The sequence below is a fragment of the Pezoporus occidentalis genome, unplaced genomic scaffold (assembly GCF_034315485.1).
Source record: "Pezoporus occidentalis ecotype Australia unplaced genomic scaffold, CSIRO_AGI_Poc_V1 ctg37, whole genome shotgun sequence".
Taxonomy (NCBI): Eukaryota; Metazoa; Chordata; class Aves; order Psittaciformes; family Psittacidae; genus Pezoporus; species Pezoporus occidentalis.
The window spans coordinates 7065424-7082776 of record NW_026915691.1 but is presented as its reverse complement, the minus strand read 5'-3'; the positions used below and the strand labels follow the sequence as shown (position 1 = coordinate 7082776).

General features: G+C 41.1%; 2 long non-coding RNA genes across 2 annotated transcripts in view; both read right to left on the bottom strand.

The window, feature by feature from the left end:
- The window catches only part of LOC134170266 (uncharacterized), a 67785-nt gene that overhangs the window by 6665 nt on the left and 43767 nt on the right, over positions 1 to 17353 (bottom strand). The gene's annotated exons all lie outside the window — the stretch shown is intronic.
- Positions 1183 to 7196, bottom strand: LOC134170265 (uncharacterized). Its single transcript, XR_009967185.1, has 3 exons — positions 6142 to 7196; positions 5305 to 5455; positions 1183 to 3578 (listed from the first exon to the last, which is right to left on the bottom strand). It is a non-coding gene; the product is annotated as an uncharacterized LOC134170265 (long non-coding RNA).

Sequence of the window (17353 nt, the reverse complement as noted above, 5' to 3'; positions counted from 1 at the left end):
ACTATGAGGGATTCTGCTATTTGCTCTAAAATAAAGAGACTTGCTAATTAGAAAAATGCTTTTCACGACTGCTTTAATTTGAAATGGGGGGGGACCCCCTTCATTTGCTCACAGGCTGCAGTGTATTTCAACTGATGAACAACATCATCTTTAGCAAGCTATACATTCACCATATAGTAGTGAATCTGGAAGTCTAACCTGCCATTATGTCAGTGTGCAATATACAGCTTTGAAAAACTTCCTCTATTTATCAGCTTTTGAATTCAGTCGTTGCCCAATTACCTCTAAAATTGTGACAATCTTAGTTTTAGCTGAAGAGCTTTTATTGAAAATCTATTGGTAATCTTCTGTAAATGTTAGTCATGAACAACGCTGCTAAATCATAAAAACATTACTGCTTGCGATTAATCTGGGGAGAGACATTAACGTATTCAGTTCTAAATGGTCCCTCATCCCAGCATCCGGTAAGTACTGATAAATTGAATTAGCTTACTTAGCATGAGGTTTGCTGGGAGCTGGTTTGTAAACCTTCCCTAAGTTTCTGTTTCGGCATCCTGGCAAAAGTATGAAAAATTCAATCCCAGACCATATTTCCTGCAAATGGCACCAGTTTGCAAGGATCTAAAAGCTTGTAAGGGTCTAAAAGCAACATTCTTCTGAATGCACCTCTAATACTCATTTTACATGCAGGTTTTACTTCCCAAAGCACAAAATAACCGGAGGCCAAGTAAACCATGAGTTCTCCATAACTGCATCCCATTGCAATCCTACAGCCTCTGCTCAAACTAAACCTCTTCCTGTCTGCTTCCTGTGCACCCCAGGCATTTAGATTTGCAATGTGTTACACAGCCATGAAACAAACAGGAGACAGAATCAGGGGAACATTACCAAAGTAAGTGGAGACCATCAACATGGGCATGTACAAACATGTCATAGCTGGGAACAGAGAGGCAGAGCTATGTGGGGTTGCTCAGGACTGTAACTGTGCATAGAGGCTATTCCCCGTCTGTATTTTGGTGGATAAGAGCTATCAGAGAAAACCTACATGCCCATTAACATGACAGGGATGCAGAGCGTTTGGCTCCTCAGTAACAGAGCTGTAGCCGAAAGGCAGGCATATGCAAAGGATGGGAAGGATGTCAATGTTATAGGCTGGCAACAGTGGAAGCTCTGAGCTGAAACCATAACCCCGCAGACTCCACTAACCATGTGTGGATGCATTTTCCATAGTAATTTGTATACTTTGCAAATACATCAAACGCACCACTTTCTCTGCTACAATTAATTCATATCTACTTCCATTTTGACAAACTGTAATTGGAGCTGAAGCTGAACGAGAGCTAATACTGGTTAATGAAAATTCACTAAACACTGATTTGAATATTCCTCTCGTTTGCAGCCTAACTGGAGCTTGAGAGCTGCTGAAGGAATGAAGCAAATCTAATGAACGTAAAACCAGCCCATCAGTGCTGCTTGCTTAGAAAGGAATGGCTGAATTATGCTGCTGAAGCAGCTTGAGCAGCTGCAGAAATGTGCTCTCCAGAGGCCCTGCCAGCGAGGTGCCCCCATGGCCAGGGCTCAGGGGGCTGCTTCAAGCTCCCTCCCAGCAGCCTCCAAACTGGGCTGTGCGTGACTGCTATTCCCTGTGGAGATCAGCCAGATGACAGAGCTATTCCATGAAATTAATGCCTGCCAGCTGACTGCAACACTGGGATGAAGGTGCATTCATTTTATCCCAATATTTATCTTCTCCAATGCCTCCCCTTCACCTTGCTAGCAGAACCACCCAGAGGCAACTTCATGGTGTTCTTTCCCTTGGGGGGCTGTAGGGACAGAGAGGTGGGAGATGCCTGGAGATGGCTACAGGGGCTGAGCACTGCCCAGTCAGCAGAATGCATTGTACAGCAGCCACATGGGCACCTCAGTACCTTTCACGTATAGGTGATGTTCCTTCCTTCATATATGCACAAATAAAGCAGAAAAATGCCTCAAACGGATCAATTAAAACCCACCTAAGTGACACCATGGGAGGCTTTTGACCAATGCAGAAAGCTAAGATACGTTTTACTTCAGCAAAATCAGTAAATAGCTTCTCCAGCACAGCAGGAAAAAAATGTAGAAAACAAGCAAACTTTAAACCACCACTTGGTGTTAAATACTTGTAAAAGCCTTTTTTCCTTAGATTAATCTCTCACGTTTATCTGCTATATACATTTTGGAGACACAGTGAAAATTGCTTATTTCTAATAAAATGTAGAAACTGTACCCTGAGGAAAAATTACTGTGTTATGAAATATTTTTCCCCTCTACCACAGCCAATTTAGTTTTCATTTAAAATTCAATAACTGCATCACACTCAGAATCTTCCATGACTGTCATAATGACTTTGAACAAAAAGTGTGCTGTAAACAAGGAAGATTAAAAAGACATTATTGAGGTAATTTCTCCCCAAGTTTCTTTCACACAGACAGATGCTGAAAATGGATGTAACAGTTAGCATGAGTATGATTAGAAATAAATAGGAAAAAGGAAGCGCTTTGTTCCACAGATACTTTGGTAATAAAAGCGTTACTTTCCCTATTTTATTTGAGTCCCCTTTCATTCTTTGGTGGAAGGAAACACTTTGTTGTTTCCTCACAGAAACACTGATGTAACTGAAGAAGACAAATGATATAATATTGCTAGGAAAATGCTGCCTACTTGCTGTACCACTGTCTTCCCTTGCATCTCAGGAAGGAGCTCTGACAGGGGCACTGGCAGAAATGTGCTGTACAGGAGCTGCTGGTCCACGCTCCCAGAGTCCTGCATCTTGTTGCTTTGTCAGTAGCAGCCGCTTCAGAAGAATGTGCAGAAAGAGGAGAGTCCCTTTTCTCTTTGTTCAGTCTCTGAAGACAAATTCTGCTCCTAGCATGTAGAAGGGGTAGCAATGTCCAAAAGAGCCTCTCTTGCCCACCCATGGCTCTATTCCTTGCTGAGTGCATGGCCAGGCATACCCTCCAGAACAGCCCAGAGCCTCTGTTTTGCAGAAGGCAGCTGAATTTCTGCAGATGTATTCAACAAGTAAAGCTGTGCACATCCAACTACATCACTCGGCGTCATTCCCTATGTAAAGCATCTTCACATTTACAAGAATCATTTCTATCACTTTTATTGTAACTCAAAACAACCCGAAGTGCTAGTAGGAAGCCAGTGCGCTGTAGGACGGGTGCTGTGACACTGAGTTGCCTTGCATGGGAACTGTGACTAATGGAAAGCAGTGGGGAACTAAACAATTTTGAAGCTCCTTGTAGAGAAAGCAATCAATGTGGATGTTTTCCTTCTGAGATCAATTCAAGAACATTCCCTTTACAAAGAATTCTGGTGGTTTTTTTTTTTTCATCTGACTGTACTGTAAGATCAGTCTTTGCCTGACAAATTGTGACCTTCCTTGAGCTCATGGGCTCCACAGCTGCAGGGAAATCCTTTCCTTTTAAAAGGAAAACAGACATAAAACCCTCCAGAAACTTCTGCAAACCTTAAAAATACCTGACAATTCTTAGTTCAAGTAAATTCTATTATATGTAACTGCAAAAAGGAAACTGGGTGAAAAAAAAGAAAAAAATGGGAAAAGTGCATTTCCAGTGAAGCTGAAAACTGTATCATCATCATAAACCAGCATAGTATGTTTTACAATTCTCTACTTTTCCCACCCAAACAAATAGGAAAAACATAGTTGTACTTCCTATGGAAATGCAATGTAACAAGCTTTCTGTGCTATTTCCTGTTTGACCTCTAGAGTTAAAGTAGCTCATTGCCAGTCTTCTAAAAAGTCCCATTTGCCATGCCAGCAGTCCTTACTCCTGGTGAAGAATGCAGCCCAATGTGTTCTGATCAAATTATTTCTTGAGACTTCTTTTAGCACACTTTAGACACCAGCAGTGACTGCCACAGGCACCTGCCAGGCATGTGCTGTTATGCAGCAATGGCCATTGCTGGTGCTTCATACTCTTCTATTACAACCTAATGGGAATAATTTCTGGGAAGAAGGTGAAAATTCATAAAGCTGCTCTACCTGATTATACCCACCAGCCACAGCTTCTGCACCCACTGCAGTGTCACCTGTGAAGCCCTGTTCTGTTCCTCCTTCTCTCCCTTGGCTTTTCGGCTGCTCTTGAGATCACCTACGGCATAACACACCTTCACAACAGAAATGCCCGTGGGTGCTGCTGCTTTGCAGGGGCAAAAAGAAGCACCCAGTGCAGTTGGCTGTTCTCAGGTACAGCGTGCTATCAGCCAAAACCCGCTTCTTATCCACACCCTGGGGGATCTGTTAAAAACAAAACTTTAGAGTGGCCACTACAGTCAACTTCAATTTTAACAATAAAACCTGCTCTTCCCTTCTTTCTCCAGGGCTGTACAACAAAACAGACCTGAGCAGCTGCCTTCTCCCTGAAGCAGGACTGTATGCTCTTATTTAACAGAAGCATGCAAACCCACTTCTAAACAATTCTGGTTTGATTCTTCTCCTGTTGTTTAATCAATGTACTTTAAAACGGTGATGATGGTTTTCCAGGGTTTTGCCAGGTGACTAAGTCGGAGGAAGTGTCTGCATGTCAAACCCTGATCAGATTTATGCCAGACAGACTTAGTAGTGCTCTACAGGCACAAGATCATGTTAACACCACTGGCTTTCTGTCCCTCTTCATTTATCGAAATAAACATTTATACCCAGGAATTGATAGGCCATCTGCAAGCAGAGGTAGGAGGACATGCCCTTTTCACAAAGCTATGGCATCGGTGTCAGCAAGGAGCATGGGAATCTTTGGAAAAAATAGACTGTGAATAGCAAACAGAGCTTTTAAGAGATAAAGCAAACTCCTATAAGTAAGCAAGAAAGTACTGGTCTGTTCTCTGACACACACAGGGTAAGAACCAGTCTCCTGCTGCACAGGACTGCTCTCAAGAAACAAACCCACTACATGGACTTTCCACATCCACGTGGTGGGATGGTCTCTATAATTCACAAAGAATTAGGTGTTCAGATCGGGTATCTCTTCAGTGCTGTGTCTGAATCATTTGCTCAAATTGGGATTCACAAGATATTTTAATATCTTACCATGAAAAAAATCAACAAAAATATCCCTTGCATCCAGGTACTATTAGATCTGATACTACCCACCTGATGGAAGGGTAACTCCCACACATTACTCCATTCCAAGAAATAACTCTCTGATAGGGTGAACAAGAGAATTTACTAGATTTATTTCTCCTAAAGTACTGGTTCATATGAAAAATAAGGCAAAGTTTCTTAAATATTCTGGTTACCTGAACCCCAGTGTGGAATGGGGACATAAGGATTGTGGAAGTCTTGGTGATTCCATCCCCTGTGTGCAAAGATTGGGCACATACGCTAGGTTCATGCACATGACTCCTGACTCCGCTACTGGTCAGCATTTGTCACTAGAGAGCTGCCACTCTCTGCAAAACAAAGAGAAAACCTGTTGTCTCCTCAAGAACTGCAATGTGTCAACCACCGTAAAAAACCAGCTTCAAATTCATGACAGCCTTTTGCTATTTTCACACGGGATCTGCTGTTTGCTATAAACACTTGTTCCTAGCCCTCAGTTTTGGGAAAGGTAAGAAACAAAAGGATGGATTCTGCTTAGTCTGAATGCCATGCTTTTGTGCAAGAGGCAAGTTATCATGAAAGTACTTTCTTAAACCTGGCCACAGCATGCCGATTCAACAGGCAGTTTGGATTAGGAGATAAAAGGATGCTGCTCAGTCTGATTAATCAAACCCCCTTATGCTTGCCAAAGCCTAATTATTCTTTGATCTACATTAATGACTTCAGAAAGCATAGTACACCTGGTGGGAGTTCTCAATGGGGAGCATTTTAGACTGAAAGGAAAACTCCTCCCTGTGTCACAAAAACCTAATTTGCTTATATCAGTAGAATCAATTGTTTCATACAGAACTGTGGTCTCCCACAGGTCCTGTTGGGGTGTCTCAAAAGATAACATATGCAGTTTTTGCCAGTATCAAAAAGCTGTCGTTTGACAAACAGCAAACTCCATCTCAGGGTGACTTTAAAAAAATCCCGTTGCTATTGCATGCTATTCTGTCTGTAGCTTTTTATTGAACAGTCTGGCTGTAACTCACATGGGCACAGAGACACGTATCTCATACATTTCTGCATTCTCAGTGAGATGAATGAGCTGCTCGTATTCCAATTTAAAAGTCAGCAAGAGATTAATTTACAATCCAGATCCAGAAACATTCACATGGATAAGGATGACACAGCATCACAAAAGAAAAACCTATGAATAAAGCAAGTCACCCCAGATTTACTTGATTAAACTAATCCTATCATTAAAGCAAACTGCTGAAAGCATAATTTTTGTGCTTGTGCAATGGCACCTCGTATCAGGAATTTAAGATATCAAATGGCACTTTATGGTTATCTAATGTTGGAGGCATCCAGGACCAACAGAAACATAGAGAAATATGATAGAATTATTTCTAACAAGTCTACCTGGAACTGCTTTGATTTGTACAAAATTTAAGATTGGCATGAGTAACAGATGAATCAAGATGCACATGTGAGCACTGGACAAAACAGCAGAACAAAGGCTTAAAGAATGGCCTGCATTTGTAACAAGATCAAGCTATAGTAAACTAATAATGGCCACAGGGATCTTTTTTGGTCTCCTCCATGCTGTTGAGGATAATTCTGGGAAGCTTTACCAGGAATATTTGCTCAAATCCCAGCACCAGGAGCAAAATTTCCTGCACATTTGCGGATGAGACAACGTTGACAACCTTCTAAAGTTTGAGAAGCTGATATTGTTTACTCAAGAATTTAACAAAAGAAATAAGGAACAAAGATTTTATGTAAGAATGAACTGTATCAAAATAACTGCTGTCTACGGGGAACTCAGAAGAAGCAAAGAAACCAACACTGGTGTTTCCTCTGGGTACATGAATATTTGACAGCCCTGGAATAAATCACTGCTGGAGTTTTGCAACAAAATGACAGACATGAGTTGTGTTTGCCAGAGAATCTTGGGATGCATTGGTTTCATAGGAATATGTGGAGAAGAGGAGTAGATCAGTATGGTACCAATTGTCATTCAAAACAGAGCATCTCCTCCAAGGCTCCTGGTGTCCTCCTTCACAGTATTGGCTTCCCTCATGGGTGGTGATTCAGCTTAACAGTCTTAGGATGCAGTGAGACAAGATCTGACTTTTTGTTTTAAATTAAAAACCCCTCAAACTTTCCTGATTTAACAATAACCAAAAACAACTAGTGGTACATATCTAGAGAAAATAATTTATCCTGACCACCAGTCCAGATAAGCTTCTGGGAAGTAATTCTCCCTGTAGATTCACTGATATTATTATACACTATCACAGGATTGAAAAAGACTGCTTCTTCACATCTGTTTACATGATCATGTGTTTTTCTTCAGGGCTTTCAGACCTCTTACCTCTGCATGCAGCACCAAGCAGTGTGCAAATGGCAGAATGCAACTGGAGAGTCTCCTGCTATTGACAGCTTCTAGAACTCAACTCACTGATCAAAGCAGAGAGGACAAGTCTTAAATCAAGCACAAGACAAATGATTAAACAGCTTGATGGAAAGATCAATGATGACACCCCTTTGCTTCTCTCTTCAGCATATTACAAGCACATAGTATTTTCTCTTGTAGCAGAATTCATTAGTTTAACGTGAAATGCTGTGGGAAGTGACAGCAATCATAAAGGTATGAGAAAGATTACATTTGTCTCAGATTATGTTGCCCAAAACTCTTTTTTGCTTAGTAATACTATTATTTCTTTCTCCATTTCAATATGATTCCTGCCTACATTTCATTTTTTTCCCCAGATGATTTTACTTCAGTCCCTTTGAATTTTAATGCTCAGGGCACAACCTGTCCAATATATCTACGGTCAGACTCTGCAGCTGTACAGGAGTTTGTGGCCACGAGAAAGCCCAGCACCTGGAAGAAAGGTACAGTCTTGCTGGTTATAAGCCAACCTTTTCCATTCAAAGCAGCAAGGCACCTAAATACCTGTATATACCCATAGTGCATATAACAGTCGCAGCTCTTGTCCTGCCAGACCCCTGATAAACTCACCCAATTCAGACTTTAGTTGATAGCAATCTATCAACCGGACTTCACTTATTTACAACAGCAGACATTCTTGCCCTTTTATGTTTGCTTTGTACTATCAGTTCCCTCTCATCAAGAAACAAACTCAATTACACTTTTCTCTGCTCCAGGCTTAACTAATCAGTAGGCAAGTCCACCAGTAAGCGCAGCCATTTCCAATACCTCCTCTCACACACAGATAGCTCAAATAAGAAGTGTTACTTCTCTACCCCTCAAGGGGTGCAGGCACAGCCATTAATCTTCCTTTCATCTCATAGAATGCTAATAAAACAATCACCTCCCTATCTCCGAATTGGGTAGGTCCTAATTAACATGCTAATTGGGCAGATCTTCCCTAATGACTCCCAAAGCTCAGCAGTAATATGTTATTTAGATGGAAAGAGTCATCTAAAAGATAGGTAGAATTAAAAACCTGGCAAGCCAGAGCACAGTTTGGATAGACAAAACACTGAAAGGGACCTTTCTGCTACGAGAATTAACATTCTCCACCTGTCTATGCTACAGATCATATATTTACAGATCCAGCATCATGCAAGTCTCAGAGCAAGAAGCATTTTGAAGGTAATATGCAGCTGTAATAAAGAATATTATTCAAGCAGAAAGCAACCACATATAGGTAACAATGAAGTTTTAAAATATATTCTTAAACCTGTTTATTTAAATATCTCTCTAAATAAATGTGGCTTTTATGATCTGACACAAGAATGTACATGTTCTTTTGCAAACCCAGCAATGGCAGCAGCTGTGGCAGTTTGTATTCATGAGCAACTTCAAGATGGGTAGTTTAAGTCTTAATGGAGTTAGCCCACTGGGGCCAGTATTGTGCTTATGCAGTTAGAGGCTCAATATAATCAGATTTCTTAAAGACAGCATTTGCTCTTCTCAGAAAATAGGACTCAATAATAATTTAAATCCCCTGTTAAGCTAAAACGAAAATACTGGCAGATGCCATAAAAGTCATGGTTCTAAAGTTTTCTTTCATGCACACCTCATAGACAAAAGCAGAGTTTATGTCGGTAAAAAATTAGAAGGTTTGAGTATTACAAATCAAAAGCTTTGATGTGTCTCAAAATTTTTACTGCAGAAGTTCCTAAAAACATGGCTTTTCCCTTTTACAGTTGCACATGTAGTTGATGAGCACACTAGAGCAGGCTGGGTCTGAAAAGCAGCTTTCTGTACATACCACGCATGCAGCCAGACAATACTGCCTCACAGCCCATGGCTGTGTTAGGGAGGACAAATCCAGTATGTCAGGACCACAAAGCAGGAGCTCTGTGCAACTGAGGCACCCGCTCTAGGCAACTGAGACAAACCTGAAGCATGTGATTTGGTCCCAAACTTGAAAAACTCAGGGGAAAAACAGATAATTTCCCCCTTCCCCATACTTTTGGAGCACACAGAAGGAGAAATACTGGCATGGGGACACGGTGGTATTATTTTGTATGACTTCTTGGACTTTATTTAACTCTATTTAAAAAAGCCATGAGAAGGAATCAGAACATTTCACTGCAATAGTTTGTTTCCTGATGCAGAACAATTTTTCATTAAAAGGTTTTTCTACAAGATGCCAAAAGCTACAGTGAAATGTTTTTGTTTTGATTTCTGACATTCTCTCCAGTTTCAGGTTTTATAACCCTTGTTCACAAAGCCAGCATCCTTTCCCCTCCCCTCCTCCTCCCCATTTTACAATGGCTGCAAATAATAACAAAAAAAATCTCTACCTATCGACGTTTTTCATGCATATGAAAGAAGAACAAGCAATGCAATAGTTGTTACTCATGGCTGTGACAGACCAAGAGAAAATGAGTACAGCTGAGCTTTGGGCACCTTGGACCCTTTCTTTCCGTCACTGTTTATCCAGGTAAACCTCGTCTCACTTCTAAAGATCCATTTGATTAAGAATCTGCTGGTTTCATTAACTGGCAACTGCAATACAAATATTGACTGCAGATGTACTACCAGAAGTCCTGTAAGGGGCTCATGCCCTACTCCACTAAAGTCAACGAAGCACTGATTTAAGAAAAGCTCCTAAGCTCCTTTGGTACCATACTGCGGCTCTTGTCTTTGTATGAGGCAGTTTATAGCATACGTTTAGATAAAATACTGAACAAGAGGCATCAGTTTGAACAGACGAGACAGAGTCTCAGTCACATAAAACATAGCTAAAAGAAAGCTATCCTTTTTTAGGTATGCTAGACTGAAGTACATGGGATCACAAAGACACACCACTTTCCATAAACTTTGTTTTGAACAATATCAGTTTTTTCTTGGGAATTACTGACAGAAAATAGCATTATAATGAAATTAATGTAGCAAGAAACTTGTTTCTTATTGGTATTCTATTATATAGCATAATGTGGCAAGAAAGTGGGTTGAAACTGCTGCATTACAGACCAGGCTTTTCTTTCATAGCAAGTTCCTACAGAGCATCCTCATCCCTGCCTGACAAATGGGTAATTACTTTTAAGCACACAGAACTTCTTTATAACACCTTTAGGCAGCACTTTCTTATGCCACCTTCATTCACCTATAAAGGGTCTGAAGCAATGGGAATCCCGTATTTACAAAAAACATATATATCCTCCCTGGTTAAATATTCCAGCTGGACCTCTTAAAGCTGAAATGTGCCATTAGATATTACATATTCTGGCATTTGACTGGACAGGAATAAGGGATAGCAAAACCAACTTTGTGCAGTGGGGCAACTGCTCAGTGCATCTTGTACTCAGCACTGGTCTGCTGATCATTTCAGTGTCACAACTCCTTTCCAGCCCAGGCATCAGTCTTTTCTTCCTACTGAAAGGAGAACTGTGTGAAGCAGGGCTCCACCTTGCCCAGAGATAAAGCTGAAAAGCACTTTCTAATCCTACAACAGAGATGCAGCTTCTGGGGCAACATCCAATTTGTTACTCTCTAATTAGAATGGGTAAAGACCAAGCCCTCACATAATTAGACAATTCAAAGTAATGTTCTGTATGTGTGAGAATCCACACCAAAGAAACAGTACCATTCCAGCTGCCTAACACAGCTTCCTGGGATCTTTGGCTCTCCAAATTACCCCTAACAGAGTCAGGTAACCTGATTTCTGCTTAGGTAATCCTAGTAACTCTGGGCTACTATTTGCCCACCTAACTTTACAAATATGATTTCATCATGAAGAGTGGCTTTAGAATTGAGTGTTGCTAATAAAACGACACTTGAAATGAAAGACCACATATTATCATTCTTGTGAATGAGCCAACTCTGGTTAATGGGTAAGCCAAGTTGTGTGTAAATGCTAAAATAAAGGAAGTAACCTTACCATTTCCTCCCTCCCTCCAATTTCCAGGAGATTTCAACTCGAAAAGCACTTACATGAAAAGAAGTGGGCAGTTTCTGAAGTCATGAATAACCCTTTGGAATGACAGTCAGTATAACGTAACAGTTGGAGGTTGCTGGCACCATGTGGGCTATTGTGAAAGAAACCAACAGAGCTCTTTTGTACAGGGTTGTACCCATATGTACTTGTCTAAAAATACTTATACAAAGATACACAGCTCTTCCTTGCTACATAACTTATTAATAGACAGTGCTAACTATTTCTGTGTACCACATCATGGCACCATGCTGCGGAAGCTCAGCTTGAAGGAAAATGGCTCTCAGATTTAGGCTTACAAGCAGTGTAGCCAAACAGCTTCAGGGTGAGGTATCTTAAGGGGTGTGTTTTCCTGACAGAAATACAGTTCCCTCAGCTGTATTCACATCTTCTGCACACCCACATCATGGTTCAATGATATAATAAATCCGTCTCAGATCAAAACTACTGCAGCTGGGAGGCACAAAACACTGATCCAGTATAAATCTGCTCTGCTGATTCAGATTTGTTAATAAAATACATGGACAGGTTAACTTCCCTGGCAGGCTTTATGCTGGACCATGTGCCATTTGTCTGAAGCACTTTAACATTTTCTAAGATTCCCTACCATCTTCAGCTATCAGAAAACAAATATACGCTCCTCATGCTTTGGCTAGTGCGTTAGAGATGCAACTACGTGTCCATGCCTCATTTGGTTCGAATCTGTGTTGATAAATGGTCCTGGAAGCGTTTGGATCAGGTACAAAAAGCAGAGAATAAGGTCTGGACCTGTTTCATCAAAGGCTGAAGAACATACTGCCCCAGGGCTAAGTCTCTGGTCTAGGCAAGGGGGCAGGTGAGGGCTTAAGAAAGTCATTCTGTATGATGTGAAGCCAAAATCATGGTGTGCCCCTTCAGAATGTATCTGGCCTAAAACCCAAAGCTGCTGCTGACTTTGCAGAGGCTGGACATCTTTAGATAATATGGACTGCAAGGTATTTAAAAGGCTTAAAACCAACCATCTTGCTGCTCTTCTTGAAAACAAATACACCCTTTGCTCATTGTTTCGGAACTGGTTTTCTTCCCTTTTGTCCCTTTTGGGTTTGTTGTTTTTTTTTTGGTGTTTTTCAGAAACCAGTTTTAACAGAGAGGATTTTCAGCTGCCTGCAAAGATAAAGAGAGGGAACTTTTGATTTGTAACCTTTTCTAAACAATGAGAAAGCATGTAGAACATCCCCTGATGAGACATGGGTCATGATCCCCTAACAAGCCACCCCTGCTCAACTGAAGGTGAAACGGTTCTAGGTGAGCTCGAAAAGAGCTCAAAAGAGGAAAGAGTGTTGAGCCCAGCTGAGTGTCTAACCGTAGTCTTTTTGAGATGACCTGTTTATTGAAGTTGCTCTGTGGAGTGTAATAGATCAGTGGGTTTTGAAAATTCACTGAAGGATGTGTGGGCTGAAATTATTAAAGCTATGTAAATGGAAATTTTCTTTCTAAAGAGTGAAATACGCAGATTTTGTTCACTGCTTCCACATAAATGAATGACCAAATGAAGAGAAAACTGCTCACGAAGGATGTATGCATAATAAAAATGTGCGCATGCTTCATCTAAATTCACTGCCTCCAAAGGTTCATCACATAATTACTTAATCTTGAGCAGCTGCATGCACAATAACATTTGCTTGCACTTCTTTCTGAGAACTGTAACATAATCAATCCCCTCCAAATGTTCAACAAGTGGTAACTCCAACTGAAACCACCACTAGAGTAACTTGTGTTTAAAATGACCTACCCAAACCACATTGATTCCGAGCTGACATTTGCTGGTTTTGATCATGTACTTCACTGTAAGTAGCAAGAGCCTGAAGAAATAACAGAGCTACCACATACCAAAGTTTATTAATGAATCAGACCAAATCCATGCATTGCTCTGCTCAACAAACATTAGAAGCTTTATGTCACAGCTGAAATGTTTGATTCCTGCTGTGAACTGAGGAGAAGCTGTTTAGGCCCTACACAGGAGATTTTAGATACTGCCTATTGCAGTGCCTTGGTTTCCTTTGCTTCCCGAAACCTCTGCAGGTAGGTCAAAGGGTTGGACTCTCTGGCAGGGTTTTGGGGGTACTGCTGCTCAGTGGAAGGAAAGGGAGAGCCTCACTAAACTTTCCAGAGCAGAACTTTGAAAGATTCACTCCAGCCTGTTCTTTCAGTAAAATCACTTCAGTGCTGACAGCAGGATTTGTTTCAGCATGCTTCACTTTTAAAAATATCTGTTCCCATGAAATTTCCTTGAATAACGCTTATTACTGGATCACCTGTCTTGAAATGAGAGCTGGAGGCAATGTACTGACCAGACTGAATTGCTGTCTTAGGGCACTGATATCTTATAACCTCTGTCCTCATTAAAATTCCCTGCAATGCTGCCACTGTAAGCAATTCCCCAACTACCAGAACATTATACAAGCACCCTTCCCTGCTTGTACAAACCATACAGCAGGAGACTCCCTTTGTTGCACTGAAGTTAGTAGAAAGACTTCCACTGACTTCAGTGACAACTTGATCAGATGCTGGGCAGATGTATCAAAAATTCACAAGGTGCCGGTTTGGAAGCACTTAACAAATATCACTGTTTACTCCAGTAAGAGGAGCTGCTTGCCAAAGATTCAGCTCCCATGATGACCAAAAAGATGAGAGGATGAGAGATGTCCTCCATTTACCATGGATAGCTATCCATCACAGCACCAGGCTGCCCGTTTCCATGCTCAGCTATGAAATAAAGGAAGTTTTACAGTAATCATAGGACCAAAGGACTGCTTTCCCTCTCCACAAAGCCAAATGAGTTCAAAAATGCTTGGGATGACAGATGATGACATCCACAGTCAGACAAGATGGGTAGTGGCCCATGTAGTTTTGTAATTAAGCTAGGTTTGCACAGCTTTTATTTTGGAGAAAAAAGAACCTAACAGGATTTCTTATAATTGGAAATGAAACTAAATGAATGCCACTGCCTTTATTCTGGCAGCTGAATTCAGAAATGCTTAGCAATTGCTGTGTTTGTAATGTAAATATACTACTGTCGCTGCACTGAAATAGATTTTTTTTTTTTTCCCCCTACTCATCAAAGTAAAAAACTCCTCCAGCTGCTGCTGATCAAGAATTGGGAGAACATTACCCAGGCTATCAGTATTCTGCACACACTGCCAGGTGCACAAATAACTCACTAGCATCTCCCTCAATCCAGCTAATTGAATCATGGCTTGATTGGGTTCAACAGACAATAAAAAACATTTTCCCACTTTGAAAAGTTTTAACCCACCTCACTGAGTAAAGAGTGACAAGGGATATCTCTACCAGCAAAATCAGGTTTGCTAGTCTCATCTGAACACATGTTCAATTTTGTGAGCACTCAGCTTTTCTTTTGCTTCCTTACTCATTTTTCTGTTAGCGCTGCAAGACAAATGAGCTAGCAGATACTGCAAAAGGTCAAAAGACAGATAGAGACATTTTAACATACTAGATTTTACCATCTCTTGCATGGTCCTGCAGCGTACAGAGGCTCTAGTTGTGTTCTTAAATGGCACTGCTACAGCTACATTTAAAGGAGCAGGCATTACCAAGGAAGAGATGACCTATACTGCACCATGGGTCCATCCAGATAGGTGTCCTGCCTCCTGGAACAACCACAGCATTCTTCTCTTCTGAAGGCTGCAGTGTTTCAGTCTAAAAAAAAAAACAATGTTATGATTTAGCATAAGGTGAAGTACAGGAACCCCCAAAGACAGGGAGAGTGATTGGTTTGTCCATTGAATTCAGCTGGAAGGGAGCTAACTAAATGGAGCTAAAAAGGGAGCTAAAGGGAGCTAACTAAGGGAGCTAAAAACTAAACAGAAAACCTTCTCTGCTGTGCAGAACTGCCAGACCTTTTTTCATGTAAACAGAGCACCCTCGTGCTTCCTAATTGTCCAAAGGGTTTCTGCATTTGCCAGAACCACCATGGAAATCAGCTACATGGCGTCTGTGCCAGACAAACCCTCTTTCCTGCTGTGTCTTCAGCTTGTTTCTCTCTTTCCCAAGGTGACACTTCCTAAATTCCCTGCTTGCTTGGTGACATAGAGCATCACTCCCAGCCCAAATCTGAGGGGACAGTCCCATCTCCAGCATAGCTGGAGCAACACAGAGCCAGACAATGAAGTGCAGAGCCTGAGACCTGGAGCTTTGCAATCTTAGCAAAATCTGGGGCATTTGACAAGCACTGCCTAGAAAAGAGCAGAAGGGACAAGAGGACAGTCCTTATAACTGCAGTTTCTCAGTGACCTTGCACATAACAGTCTGGGTGAAGGTTGGCTTTGGGCCACTGCATGCATTTGCTGACTGGCTTTGTGATCAGATTTGAACCTTCAGCCCTACCATCATTGCACACTTTTCCACCTATCAACCTCCCCTTTTCTGGATTACAATAGGACAAGACTCACAGCCGATGTAAATCAGCACACCTCCAGTAAAACTAGCAGTGCTGCAGTGCTCTGAACCACTCATCTCATCTAGAAGGCTCCAGAGATCTTACTATTTTGTAAGGTATTAGGCATTACACAGCAGGGATGAACTGAATTCTGACAGAGTTGAAGTCCCACTTATTAGGATCTGTATAATATTTCAAATTTCCTTGTTTACTGAAAATTAGTATTTCCTAAATACTCACTGAGGGGACTTTTTTAAAAACAACAGCCTCAAATAATTGTCAATCCACTCAAATTCTATTTAACAAGCTCTTGAGTAGAGCCTGCTCTCCCAAATGATGTTTTCTGTTTTGAGGAAACTTCAGTGCAAGATAGGCCAGCTCTTAGCATCAAGCTTTGCTATGTTAACTGCCATGTGTTAAAAGCACAAACCCCCCAAACCAGAATACAAATCAAGAATTAAGAGCTTTCAGCTGCATTCAGTTGTCAAACAGGCTCTGGAGTATTAACAGATGCAAACAGTATGTATTTTGGTGCAATTAATATAGAGAAGGAAGATTGATGATGCAGAGTTAAGCATCAGATTCTGAATTAAATCCAGGTTTTATGTGCTTGCCTGGGGTATATTTTATTACAGTGTGACACCCACCTGCACAGAACAAGTTCAGGGTCTGTCAGCACTACCCAGGCCAAGTCAGGTCTGTTTTTCAGAGCAGGAAGGAGGTCTGGGGTGTAACTCAGCTGTAACCATTCTCCTGAGTCAGTAGTTTGGCAGACAAGCTCTCCTCTGAGGACAGCAGCGTTTGTTCTGCTAATTATTGTTCCAACTGGTTTGACCTTTTTAAAATCAAAGGAGAGTTTGAAAGGAAAAAGATACACAGGTCAAGTTTTCTACAATTTCAGGTAATTTCTTATGGCCTGAGGTACTGTGTTTTATAAATGTAAAGCCAGAACATAGATGAGATGCTAAGACATAAGAGTGTGCTCTGTCATGTACTTGATACTAACCTTTCCCTGAAAAGACCTTTAGGTCCACAAAGAGAAAAGTACTTCAAAGTCCTCCAAATCACAAAGATGTCAGTGTGTAACAACTGTGTTTGGGTCGCTGCTGACTCAAAGTGACACATTTTTGTAAACAGCACGCTTGTTTTCAGGGTTTTTCTTTGTTCTGTTAGGCTTGAATCAGTGCAGCACACAGAACATTTCTATCAGCAGCATTGCTTCTCCAAATTTTAGAGATGAACATGGTAGTTGGAAATGGGTAAAAGTGGATAAATGTGAATGAAAAGGAGCTGCTGTGAAAAAATTTACGTGGCAAAAACATGGAAGAAAGAAAAAGCAGCAACAGGAATTTCTGGCACATAAGCAAGTTTCTCCCTAAAAAGTTTATGTATGGACAAAAATAG